The sequence below is a fragment of the Dipodomys merriami genome, unplaced genomic scaffold (assembly GCF_024711535.1).
Source record: "Dipodomys merriami isolate MVZ:Mamm:240054 unplaced genomic scaffold, mDipMer1.0.p SCAF_4, whole genome shotgun sequence".
Taxonomy (NCBI): domain Eukaryota; kingdom Metazoa; phylum Chordata; class Mammalia; order Rodentia; family Heteromyidae; genus Dipodomys; species Dipodomys merriami.
This window is the reverse complement of record NW_027205603.1, coordinates 15,842,507-15,856,007: the sequence shown is the minus strand read 5'-3', so window position 1 is coordinate 15,856,007 and position 13,501 is coordinate 15,842,507. Positions and strand designations below refer to the sequence as shown.

General features: G+C 44.8%; 1 protein-coding gene and 1 non-coding gene across 5 annotated transcripts in view; one reads left to right on the top strand and one right to left on the bottom strand.

Annotated features, from left to right (window-relative positions):
- The window catches only part of Dip2c (disco interacting protein 2 homolog C), a 309,177-nt gene that overhangs the window by 219,922 nt on the left and 75,754 nt on the right, over window positions 1-13,501 (bottom strand). The window lies entirely within an intron of this gene.
- On the top strand, window positions 4,944-5,066 carry LOC138806397 (small nucleolar RNA SNORA40). Its single transcript, XR_011365841.1, has one exon. It is a non-coding gene; the product is annotated as a small nucleolar RNA SNORA40 (small nucleolar RNA).

Here is a 13,501-nt window from a genome sequence, read left to right as displayed (position 1 = left end):
TCTTTATGCTCAAGGCTAGTGCTCTACCACTTGAGCCACAGTGCCACTTCTGGCTTTTTCTGAGTAGTTTACTAGAGATGAGTCACATAGACTTTTCTGCCTGAGCTGGCTTCAAACCACAATCCTCAGATCTCAGCCTCCTGAGTAGCTAAGATTACAGGTGTGAACCACTGGTGCCCAGCAAGGAAAGGATGCGTTTCTTTGTTTTGCAGAAAATAGTTGCCCTGCAAAAGGGAAAGGTAATCTGTTCACCTAGGAAAGAGGGCCTGTTCCAGTGTCTGGATGGACCTCAAGGTCATTATGTTTTCAAAACATAATCCAGTAAAGAGATAAAAGACAAAGGCATCCTGGTAGAAGGGTCCTGTTACTGCAGAAAAGATGTATGGAGTAAATAAGGTACAAGGCCACACAGCACTCAGCATTAATTTGGTCCTCCAACTCATTCTATTAACAAAACAACACATGCCAGCTGGAGTGGTGCGTGCCAGTAATCAATAGAAATATCACAAGTTCAATACCAGGCTGGGCTACACCTCTGCAGGGAGCTGGTAACTCACACCTGTAATCCTAGCTACTCAGGAGATCTGAGGATCTCAGTTCAAAGACAGCCAGGGCAGGAAAGGCTATGAAACTCTTATCTCCAATAAACCACCAGAAAACCAGAAGTTGCGCTGTGGCTCAAGTGTAGAGCGCTAGCTTTGAGCTGAAGAGCTGAGGGACTCAGGCCCAAAGTTTAAGCCCCATGACAAAAAAAAAAGCTAGCCCAAGCAAGAAAGTCCATGAGATTCTTATCTCCAATTAACCAACAGAAAACCAGAAATTGAGCTGTGGCTCAAAGAGGTAGATTGCTAGATTTGAGCAAAAGAGCCCAGGGACAGCATCCAGGCTCTGAGTTCAAGGTCCACAATCAACAAAATACATTTTACACACAAACATACACACACACACACACACACACACACACACACACACACACACACACACACAGTGTTTGCAGAAACTGAGAGAAGGTCCATACCATAGATAGATAGATATAGATAGACAGATACAGATATATTAGATATAGACATATGGTCCTAACATCAGATTGCCTTTCAAACTGATCTAAAAAGGCATGAGATTGGAATGCCAGAGTGCATTAGAACCAAGAAGCAGGCCAAGAGTAAAACAATTAAGTGTCCTCTGTGATGGTGCACCCTGACTCCAGCAACCCTGTACATGGTCCCTGCTGGGGGCATCCTAGAGACTGGAGACCACAAGTAAACTCCTACTTCTGCACTAAGGTACACAAGACACTCACTAAGACACACAGGGCTGTTACCAAAGCACATGGAACCCTCACTCTACGGTGAGTGACCTGAGTCCCAGCAAACTTCCCTCACACCATCCAGCCCCGGCCTGTCACCATGAATCCGCACACATGTGTGAACAGAGGAAGTGGTGCTTATTTCCCTTTGAGCTCAAAAAAAATTAATCTTAAAACCAAAATCTTGTTTCTGTTTATGTAATGTTCAATAATCACAGTATTTCTTATAATACTCTACAAGACATTTTTCAGGAGCCCTGTTGAAACACAGGTTGCACACCTACTCAGTACTTACATTTGCCCCTCTGGCTCCCAGCAATGCCAGTTCCATGAGACATATCGGATCTCTATAGAACAATATTGTCTCACCCACTCATGGTTAAGTCTCAGTCCTGTTTCACCAAGTACTACCCTGAAGCAGGACAATCAAATGCTATTCTGTGGGTATGTGCAGTGGTTATAGGAAAAATTCTGCAGCCAGACTGCCTGGGTCCCTGCTGACAATGTAACGGCATTTGCAATGAAATCTCTTTAAGTCTTTTTAAGTCCTCATTCATAAAATGGGAATAACAGGAAACACCTCATGGATCTCAAGGGACAGCCCACAGTAACAGGTGTCAACACTGAACTCACCTGTGTGCACACACTAGCCATATTGCTATTATTAACACTAATCTACCTCAAGCTTCAACCAAAAAAGAAAAATCAAAATTAAGAATTCCATAAACTCCACTGTTCCTAACCACCTCTAAAATGCTGAAGAGCGTGTAAGTGATCATTTAGTAGTCCTGTGCATAGACTTCTCCTGCCCTGGAGAAGGCCCTCCCCCAGCCTCCTCCCTGTCTCCCCCATGCCCCCATGTCTGCACCTGCACACAGGATAAACATGCACTAGGGATCAGGACTCATCTTGAGAACTTAGACCACAGTAGTCAAGCTGGTCAGATCGATGCCACCAAGTCCTATACAACCTTGCTAATTGGAGGCCTGTCCTCCAGGGACACAAGTAGCCCCTCTTTCCCCGCCACCCCCTCCCCCCAGGCTGGACAATCAATCCTAACAAGCTCCAGCGGACACTGGCTTTGGGCAAGGAAGGGCACTGGAATGAGAGAAACTCAGTAGTGCAGGAAACAGTGGCCCACGGCTCCAGTCCCTCAGATAGCGATGCCAAATCACTTTCAGTATGAACAGACAAGCAAGAAAGTCCTCCCAGGATAAAGACCTGAAGCAAAAGAAAATGTGGACTAAAATACTTGCTCCACCACCAAGGGACCGATAAGCTATGATCACAAGACTGGCTGTCTCGGTCTGTGTGTGCATCTGAAGCACCACTGAGAACTCCTCCCGTCCCCGCCCCGTGAGCCCACGTGGCTCTCTCCCCAGTTGCCCATCCACAGGCCAGCCTGGGGCCACTATCCCAGCCCTGGTCTCCTGACATGGACCCTGCTAGTTCAGACTCAAGCTGCCCTAATGCTCTAGACCACAGAATCATCTGCACCCTCTGAAGTTCTGCTTCACACCCCAGTATGGTGACTTTAAGTCACCAACTTACCACATCAAAAGTCGAAGACAAAAACCAACCGCAAGTCATAGTAAGGACATCTATTTTAGGCTAACTTTTCCTAGACCAACTGTGATTCTGTAAAGTGTGTGCGTGGAGGCTGGGGTGTTAAAGGATGCTCTTATTATGCTGTCTTAGTGTCTTCCTAAAACTTAAGAAAAAGAACAATTGTGAATTGCAACTCCATTTTACGTCAAGTTAGAAACACAGCATTTCTTCAATGGAGCTGGGCATATTAAGGTGGATTTTCGGGGGGGGGGAGGGAATAGCTTAGCAGCCCTGTCAACACCCCTGTACCAATGCCCCAGCACATCATAGCTACTACCCCACATTCAACGGGCCTACATGACAGATCTGAGCTCATGAGTAATTCTGGATAATACTTCAGTAGTGAAACTGTGACTCTTTTATATGTTTTGTAGGAGGAAGGCACAACTTTGCCTCATGCTTGCTCAGGTAGGTGCTAGATCACTTAAGCCACACCCCCAGCTCTTTTCTGCCTTAGTTATTTTTTATATAGGGTCTCAGCCCTCAAGATACCACTGCCTATGTGTCCTGGTTTACAGACCCACATCACCATGACCAGCTTGTTGACTGAGGCAGGTCTCGCTACCATTTTTGCCAGGGCAGGCCTCAGACAGTGATATTCCAATCTCTGCCTGCCAAGGAGATGGAACAGGTGTGAGCCCCCATGTTTGGCCCCTATTTCTATTGTTTAAAAGATGAGGGGGTAGGGGGAGAAGGGCTATCAGTCAGGTCATAGTGGGGGGGGGGCACCTGCAGACTACACACTGCTGAGTCTGTTCATGACATTCACGGTGAAGGCAAGAATGCTAGCCAAGACAAGCAAGGGGAGCAAGAGTAGTACTTATTCTAGTGCACCACCCATCATACTCTTGACTCAAGTGTGGCACAAAACCGGAGTTGAAAAAGGCATATTATATTAAATAAAATCAGCTGCAACCCAAAATATACGTTTTTAAAAACAGTTTTCTCTCTGTTACTCAGCCCAGGAAAGGGTGGGATTTCTCATGCCCACACTGTTGATAACCCTGGAGTCAGGACCCTTGGCAAAGAAGTCGGTTGCTGACCCTTCTGAGATATGATGTGTCATTAGAGCCGGGTGTCTCAGGAGTACACAAGCCAGCACTGATCATTCACATCTGAATGAAACAAGGTAATTAACACTCAGATCAGGCCAGAGACTTGCTTGTTATACAACCTTTAAAGAAACAGCAGAAGAGGCTGAAATCTGTTCTTATTGTAAAATTCAGTCCCTGCAATTAGATGGATTTTAACTTTCCATTTCTCTGCATTCATAATACTAGGAACAAATGTAAAACCACAAATTTTGACACTCTGCTAAATAAATGAGAATCAAAAATCTTGCAATAATTGTTTTTTGCAATTAAATGTTAACTAGAAGGGCAATAGCCCCAACTTAGTAATGATACAGGTTCACATGCATCCACTGCTCTATCAACATTTTGGTTTGTGATCATTCTCTTCACCTCCATTACTACTAATCCACAGGAGACCCAATGAGAAACCTGTGAGCCTTAACAAGGTAGGAACATTTATTAGAGACCTGGCATGTGCGCTCTCCCCTTGAAAAGAACCGCCACAGAAACCACACAGGCGTCCCAATGAAATTATGTCACTGCACCCAACATTTCCGGAACTGTTCTCTGGGCAACATGGTCCTTCATCTACAATAACCCAAAACACTTAGAAAATTCTTTGAGCTAGCAAAGACTTCAGGTATCTCCGTAACAGGACAATAAACCGTCCCTCTCCAGGTTTGCAAAGGGGTAACGTGATCCCTGGCCAGCACTCCAACATGTTGTACATGTCCAATAAACTGTGTGCTCTCATTCCTGGAAAGATGAAAGTTCCCTCAACAAGCAACAGAGAGAGAACTATTTCTGGGGAATTGAAACACCAGGTACAAATGCAAGCTAATGTGATGGGTCAGGACACCAGGCCAGAGTGAAGGCACACTTGGTGAGCCTGCGTGGTCCCTCTGAACACTGTGCAGAATGAACTCTTGGGAACCTGACTTAAAAGCAAACCCTGGAGCACTTGTGTGTATCTTTAACCTGTAACAAAGCTTCACAGACAGGTCCAAACAGGAAGTCCTCTTTTGCAACCCCGAACTCACTGCTGAGATGAGATTGTGCTACCTGTAAGAAGGAATGTGATTCCTACACCAGCTGGCAATGTGAGGGTTTGTTAACTGAAACAGGTTACTCTGAGAACAAAGTTGATGTAAAAGCAAAACAAAACAACAAGAACAACAACAACAAAAAAAAAACAAACCTCGTTGTGGCGCAAGTAAGGCGCACATGCCCTTGGAGTGAGCAGAGCCACTCCAAACCAAGCCAATCCTGCAGTCAGAAGGTGGAAAAGAGCTGTCTTTTTACTGCTTTTCTGGCTCCACCACTAGGGCTCCTGGTAGGGAAATGTCCCCAGCTCCCAGAGGACAGTGCTCTCGGAATATGGCATTTGTAACAGCCTCACATGTCCCACACTTCAGGACTTGTGACTGTGCTCAGCCCTTCTGCCATCCACCCTTCACCCAGCCTCCTAGCTGCACTCATCTGCATGCACAGAAGGGACAACTGGTAATAAAGTTCACACCACGGCTGGAGCACCCCTGACCTGCAGCTGTTCTCCAATTCACCACCAATTACACCATTCACTTCAGAATCTCTCCTTTGTCCCCCAGGAGGACACAGGACACCCCTCTAATAATGCTCTAGCTGAGTAGTAGACTTCACCATCCCACTGTGAAAACAGTACTGCAAACATGCATTCTGTTTGGTCACTAAAATTATGCAATTGTACAACTGTGTTTATCATCAAAGACTTTTTCATTATATGTATAATTTGTAAGTCCATCTCACATCTACCTCTGCCCCTTCTAAAACCAGTTTCTTGATAACCACCAGACAGTTACCTATTTAAAGGATTAAAAAAAAAAAAAAGATACCACCAATTTACCCAGAGGTTTCACATACCAGCTGATTTGAGCATTGGAAAGGTGGCATGCTGATGACTGAATACATTTCCCCTTTCATCTGTTTACCTCATGAATTAGAGATAAGCACAAAGTCTACAAAGTAGGAATAGAAATATGAGAATTATGAAGCAAAGAGGAATTTCAAAATAAAGTTCTACATCCAAGTAGAAGACTGCAGGATTCTGTACACTGACTCTTCCCTTTTAAGGACTCCAAGACCATGCCAGATCTTTCTCAGAAACTCATTCCCCTGTGAACAACTCCTACATGGTAAAGGTAACTCTGCAAGGCTCACGGTGGCACTGTGAATGAGAACAGTGCAGGATTACTGGAAAGCAAATGCACAGTGAACACTTCCTGCTTGTGCAGGAAGCCCATCCACTCCCCTGAAGAATGTATACCAGGTGTACCAGCCTCAACTCAAGCTGCAGAACTATATATCTCACATTTTGAGAGAAGGTACAGTGTTAGAGCAAAGAGGAGAAAAATGCAGCTCTATATTTTGGAATACTAAAATGCAGCTTATTTCTGTCCTCAATATGTCACTGTACATTCTCAGTTTGGGGTTGATACACTTAGTGAATTGGCAAGAGTATTAATAAAAATGAATTACAAGTTTAAGATCTGAGGAGCCTTTTGAATGACTTTAGGTTCCTTATCTGTATGTCTTTGATTATAAGAAAGTGGTCCCATGCATTAATAGAACATGACAACTTTTCTGTGTGGCTATCATCAGAGTTTATGCTGGCATAATTGCAGATAATGTGATCATATTTTAACATTCTATCTTCTACAAAGAAATCTTCTCTTAAAAAAAATACCTGAATGAACATATGTCTCCCCCAAATAATTCAAATCCCTATCAATATTGAAACAGTTGAATCTTAATGTTCACATAATGGAACAGTAAAAAAAACCTGGTGGCCATTGCACCTCCTCCTTGTAGGTGCTATAGGGCGCGTGTCCCTCAGAGGTCTCCAGAGTGAATCCCGGTAAGCCGATGGATGCTTCGGGACGAGGGGCCTGTGGCTGAAGGGGATGGAAGGACCCAAGCTCTTCCTCTTTCCTTCCTGGTTCCCCCACCACAGGTTTCCCACCACTGCCATCTGAATTATACAGATGGTCCATCCACCAGATTTCAGACTGGGCCCTCTAGAACCAGGCAACAAAACACATCTTTGCTCTTCATATGTTAATCATCCCAGGTATCTCTCTGTGGAACACAAGGCTTACGGTCCTCCAGCCAGCATATCACCATCACATCCTGGGGTGTCTTGGGATGGCAGCAGCTCCTCAGCAGTCCTCCCCCCACAGTCCTCTGAGTGGCGCTGCTCAGCTCTGCCTGCTGAGATCCCTACACTGAGGATTCAGCCCAGTACCACCACCCCTACAACACAAAGCCACCCTGAGTGCCAGCTTTCCTGAGCAAGGGCAGGAGTATGCCCTCCGTGCTTCCCTGGTCACTGAGAGGGGGAGAGATGAGAAAGAGAACAACTGTGACCACAGCTGTCCCTGGGGTGTCCTGGGAAGGTCCCTAACTCTCTGGGCTTTGGTTGCCTGGAGTTTCCCCCACAGGCTCAGGGATTACAGGAGACAGTGGGCAGTTCCCAGTGCCAGCCGGGATTGATTGTGAGCAGGGTTGAAGAAATCAACCACAGGATTGTTTACTTCCACAGTCATAGGCTACTACTTACTGCAGCTTTCTGGTTCTCGAGTTCTCTGTATCCCAACTAGAAATCATGAGATTTCCCCACAAGATCCATCAGAGAAGGATTCTCCCATTTATCTTCAAATTCACAAGGTCAACTGGCACATAAAGGACACTCAGAATGTTTTCTGAAGGATGATTAGTTAATTGGAGTAAATATGCATAAGAACCCACCTTCTCCTGCAGACTACAGGGCCTCCGGCAGTTCAAAACCACTTTATTTATTAATGACTCCAAGCATAACAGAACTAGCCCCAGGAAGCACTGCTAAGCAATTTAAAGTTTGTTCACTGCTTTCTTCATTCAACTTATTATCAAAATTTATTTTAAGGAGCCAGATGTCATGGTATACCCCTGCAATCCCAGCTACTTTGAAGGTAGAGGAGGAGGATGGCAATTGAGAAGTTGGCCCCAAAAACATTAGGGAGCCATTATCCCAAAAAATAAAAGTGGTAGAGGGCTAGTCTCACAAGCACAAGGTCATGATTCAATCCCCGAGACTGAAAAGGTATCATCATCATTATTATACCATTGATAAGTAACATACATTTTAACAAAGTAGCTCCATCTAAATGCTTAAAAGTCTATGCAAGATCTGATGACAGCATGGCTGAGAACACAGTAACACAACTTAAATTTCCTGTTTCATTTTATAAGGAAATATACAAGAAATGTGTACACACACACACACACACACATACACACCCACCCCCCCCCCACACACACACACGCACGAAAGCAGGAGCTTTCACTCCCCATAATCCTAGCCACAGGAAGCTAAGATCTGAGGATGGCAAATCAAAGCCAGCCCAAGCAGGAAAGTTCATGATCTCTAATTAACCACCAGAAAACTGGATGTAGTGGTGTGGCTCAAAGTGGTAGAGTACTAGCCTTGATCAAAAAAGCTCAGGGACAGTGTCTAGAACCTATATTCAAACCCCATGACCCACGAGGAAAAAAAACAAATAAACAGATTATGTCTCATGCTTTTATAACCAATACTTTTCCCTCAAAAAGAGAGCCCTTTCCTATCTGCTTAAGCAATAGAATTTTTTTTGTATCCAAAGCAGTTATGTGGGTGTAGTAGCTCACACCTGTGATCCCAATACTTAGGAGGCTAAGGCAGGAGGTAAGTTCAAGGTTAGCCTAGGCTACAGTGGTGAGTTTGAGGATAGCCTGAGCTGCAAAGAGAGACCTTGTCTCAGGGAAGGACCTATCTATCTATCTATCTATCTATCTATCTATCTATCTATCTATCTATCTATCTATCTATCTATCTGTATATATGTATATGGGGGGGGTCTCACAGGTATTGTACAACCCCATGCGAAACTTTCCATTTTATGCCATACTAATGATCTGTCGTGGGCGGAACATGTACTTAAGGCATAAGGAGACACGCTGCTTCATACAATACCCCTGAAGTCTGCACCACTATTAGAAAATAGACCATACTGCCCCCCAATTCAGAGTTAAAACAACTGTCATGCACAGGGAAGCTGCATTTCTCTTCTCAAGACCACAGTGACTGAGCCACACCGCAGGGCCACCAACTCCAACCTGGCTGAGTTTTGGTTTACTGTCTGCTCTTTCCATCGTGGCAGCAGATTGCTATGCTGAACGTCAAGTGAGCTCAAAGTACTATGACCATCCACCCCTCTTGATGGCCCAAAGACCTGTACTTTCTGAGCCTCTGGCTACTTGGGACACACAGAGAGGCCTCAGAAATTCTGAAGACTTCGTCTGTGAACAGGATTAGCTCACCAAGGCTCAAGCAGCTGACCCCACGGGGTGTGCAGGCTGTAGGAAGTGTGGGGCCCTGCGGGAGAACCCTGTGACCACTTCTCAAGTCTTGTTTCCCAGGGGCTGTAGTCCCCCTGAGAGACAGATGAACTGACTGACAGAACAGTCCAAGAATCAGTCTCAAGCAGCTCTGTTCCCTAAAGGAGGAAACAAAAGAGAGGATCCAGACCCAAGATACCCCAAGCCTCGCCAGAAAAGGAAATGCGAAACCCAGCGGCTGTGTGGAAAGCACTGAGACTCCTCCATCTTTGGAGAAATCCAGCCATCAGGCCAGTTTATAAGCAGCTGGACTTACTCCCGTGTAATTTCTGATGTTAATATTTGTCATTATCCAAGCCAAGTGCCAGTGCCTGTATATAAAGAGCATGAACAGACCTGTGGGTTCTCAAAGCCTGTGACTGAAATGGCACTGAAACCAGCCACACTGAAAAGCAGCTGGATGTAAGCTTGCAGCAGCCCCTGCTTCCACAGCAATACAGCAAATGATTGGTGAAAACAGCAATGAAGAAAACAGATCGCCCTTGAATTTGTCACACCACGAAGCCCATCGTGGAGCAACAGTCATCCTAGAAAACTAACAGGACTCGGCCAATGAGGGAGAGAGCCCTAATATGCTCTGCAAGTGATGCCTTGGAATGATGACCCCATAGGTAAAACATGGGTATCCCTAGAGCGCTGCTCTGTAGCTCTATACAACCCCAGCTCCTCTTCCCCACTACAAAGTCATTCTTGACCAGGCCTCGAAGCTCTCTGGAACAAAGAAAGGAAGGTCCTCTGGCATCATTACTAGGAAATTCTAGAATAAAACCATTCACACTTTAATTGGTCCTAACCTTAGATTGCTGGAACAGAGCCGAGATTTCTTTTTTTTTACTCATTAAAATCCATCTCATTGTACAGTGACTGAGTAATAACTAACTTAATCTTACCCAAAAGGCAAAACAAAGTTTAACAGAAAAATAAGACCTGTAACCTCAACACAGTAACATCCTATCATAGGTACAGGTAACTTACAACTGTTTGTAACTAAGCCTTTAGTGGGCCTCCTAGAAGTACTCATTGAGGACAGGGACTTTGTAGCAAACTGTGGATAAGAAATACATTGGAAATAGCTCTTACCACTGTAAAACCCCAAAATCCAGAAATGAGCTTCAGACAAGGCCTGAGTCCGAGCTGGCCTGGGCCTGCTGCTTCTGTGTGACATTAACAAAGCCTGAGAGCTGTGGAGCTCAGGAGGGGCAGAGCAAGGACTGATGGGAGCATGGGCTGTGGGAGAGACGAACAGGTCTTCTTAGCCTCCACTGGCTCTGGGGCCGAGCCTGACTCACTGGGCTCCTTGGCTGAAAGGCTGTCTCAAGTGGAAGTCTCATCCCTCTATGGATGAACTGAATGTGTTAAAGGCAAATCTGATGCACATTTAATCACATCCATCACCAACGATCACAGTCATTAAACTCTGGGCCTTCATCCACAAGCCAGGCATGACCACAGGAGCTTGCTGTGACTATTTATAATGTTTAACACATTCCCAGGGCCAGCTGGCCAGCTCTCTACTACTGCCTAGTTTCAAAGCTACATGGTATTGATCACAACCTAAGACCAAGTAGCTGCCACTTCTGCATGACATGACAGCTATTACAGCTGACTCAACCTGAAGGGTCCTGTTGTATATTCCCTTATTTTCTAGGGGGAACAGCAGAGGCTCAACGAGTTTGTGAGTAATTCAGAATCCATACTACAGGTAGCTAGGACAGCCACAAAAAGCCCAGGACTACTTCTCTCCGTCCTCTGTAGAGCTGATCAAGCTGGTCTCTTGTGGATGACAGTTCAAGGCTACACACTTCTGCCCCAGTTCCAGCTGCCTGTGGCTCTCCGCTTGACTGCTGGGCTGGCATTCCCACCATCTAACCCTTAGGAACCCTGGTTCTCAGGCCTTCAGAGCCAGACTGAAATCCACAGCACAGGCTCTTTAGTTCTCAGACCTTCAATATCCTCACAACTCCCTTGCTGTCTTTATTTTACATTTTGAAAAAGCACAAGCAAGTCACCTACCTATTTTCCTATAGAAAAGGAGTAAAATGTTTCTCAAAAAAAAGCATCATTTCAAGATTCTCTTTTGAACTCAGACACAGTCCAGGTCTCCAGCCTGCTGGTGGCAGGTTATGGGACTTGCTGGCCTCCATAGTCACTTGAGCAACACCTTAGAATAAATCTCATTCTCAATTGCCTCAGTTTCTCTGAAGAACCTTGTCAGCTATTGTACTGAAGTTGTTCTGTATATGCAGATTTCCTTGAAGACAAAGTTGCCTTTCTGAGTGGTCTCCAAGCTTCCAGCCAGTCCTCAGGTCCTGCTCTCCTACACCCTAGTCCTCCACATTGAGAACTCTGCCCAAAAGAGCCAACTGGATCCAAAACCAATCAATGGAAATGTATATGTAAGTTGCAGAGCAAAGACACTGACCAAGGCATTACTTAAGAGTACTGAATATTTCATTAAGCTGAGCAGCCTTTGTTGCTTGCCATAAAACAGAGAGAGGGAGAGATTCTCTGTGTACTGGTCCTGGAGCCTGAGCTCAGGGCCTTGGTGCTGTCCCTGAGCATTTGTGCTCAAGGCTAGCACTTTACCACTTGAGCCACAGCTCTACTTCCAGCCTTTTGGTAGTTAAGTGGAGATAAGAATCTTATGGACTTTCCTGTCTGGGCTGACTTCAAACTGTAATCCTCAAATCTCAGCCTTCTGAGTAACGGGTTACAGGTTTAAGCCACAAATTATACCAACATCAAATACAGTGAAAACAGGGGTTATACTGTGGGGGAAGGACATACAAAGCAACAAAACAATCACCTTATAAATATATTAGAAACAATAACAAGAAAGAAAAAACATTTGAATCCTTATCTTGGGTTCATTTTGCCTAACATCAACTTATCTGACCGTTTCTGCTTATCTCAGACATATACTAGTTATTGAAAATAAGGGAAACCATGGGACCTATGTTTCTTTGGGCCTGGCTTACTTCACTTAATATAATTTTTTCCAAGTCTTTCCATTTCCTAACAAATGGGGCAATGTATTTCTTTCTGATGGAGGCATAGAATTCCATTGTGTGTATATACCACATTTTCTTGATCCATTCATCTACTGAGGGGCATCTGGATTGGTTCCATATCTTAGCTATGGTAAATAATGCTGCAATAAAGATAGTTGTGCTGGTAGCTTTAGTATGGTCTTGTTTGTGATCATTTGGGTAATTGCCCAAAAGTGGGATTGCTGGGTCATAGGGGAGCTCTATGTGGAGTCTTTTCAGGAACGTCCATACTACTTTCCAAAGTGGTTGAACAAGTTTACACTCCCACCAACAATGCAGTAGGGTTCTCTTCTGGCCACATCCCCTCCAGCATCTGTTGTTATTAGAGTTCTTGATTATAGCCATTCTAACTGGGATGAGGTATTATCTCAATGTTGTTTTGATTTGCATTTTTTTATGGATAGAGAAGTTGAGCATTTCTTCATGTGTCTATTGGCCATCCTTCTTTCCTCTTCAGAGAAGTTTCTCTTTAAGTCTTCAGCCCACTTATTTATTGGGCAGTTATATCTTTGAAGATTTGTTTTGGGGGGATTTAATTTTTTAAGTTCCAGGTATATTTTAGATATGAGACCCTTGTCCATTGTATGGCTAGTGAAGATCTTCTCCCAATCCGTGGGCTTTCTATTAATCTTACGAGCTATGTCCTTTGCCATGCAGAAGCTCTGCAATTTCTTTTTTTTTTTTTTTTGGGTCCGGTCGTGGGGCCTGAACTCTGGGCCTGGGAGCTGTCCCTCAGCTCTTCAGCTCAAGGCTAGCGTTCTACCACTTGAGCCACAGCGCCACTTCTGGCTTTTTTCTTTTTGCTTATGTGGTGCTGAGGAATCGAACCCAGGGCCTCATGCATGCAAGGCAAGCGCTCTGCCACTGAGCCACCTTCCCAGCCCGAAGCTCTGCAATTTCATGCAATCCCATTTGTCCAACCTTTCTTTGATTTGTTGTGTTTCTGAGTCTCTATTAAGAAAATTTCAGCCTGTGCCAAGAAGACCTACGGTTTCTCCTATTCCATCCTGCAA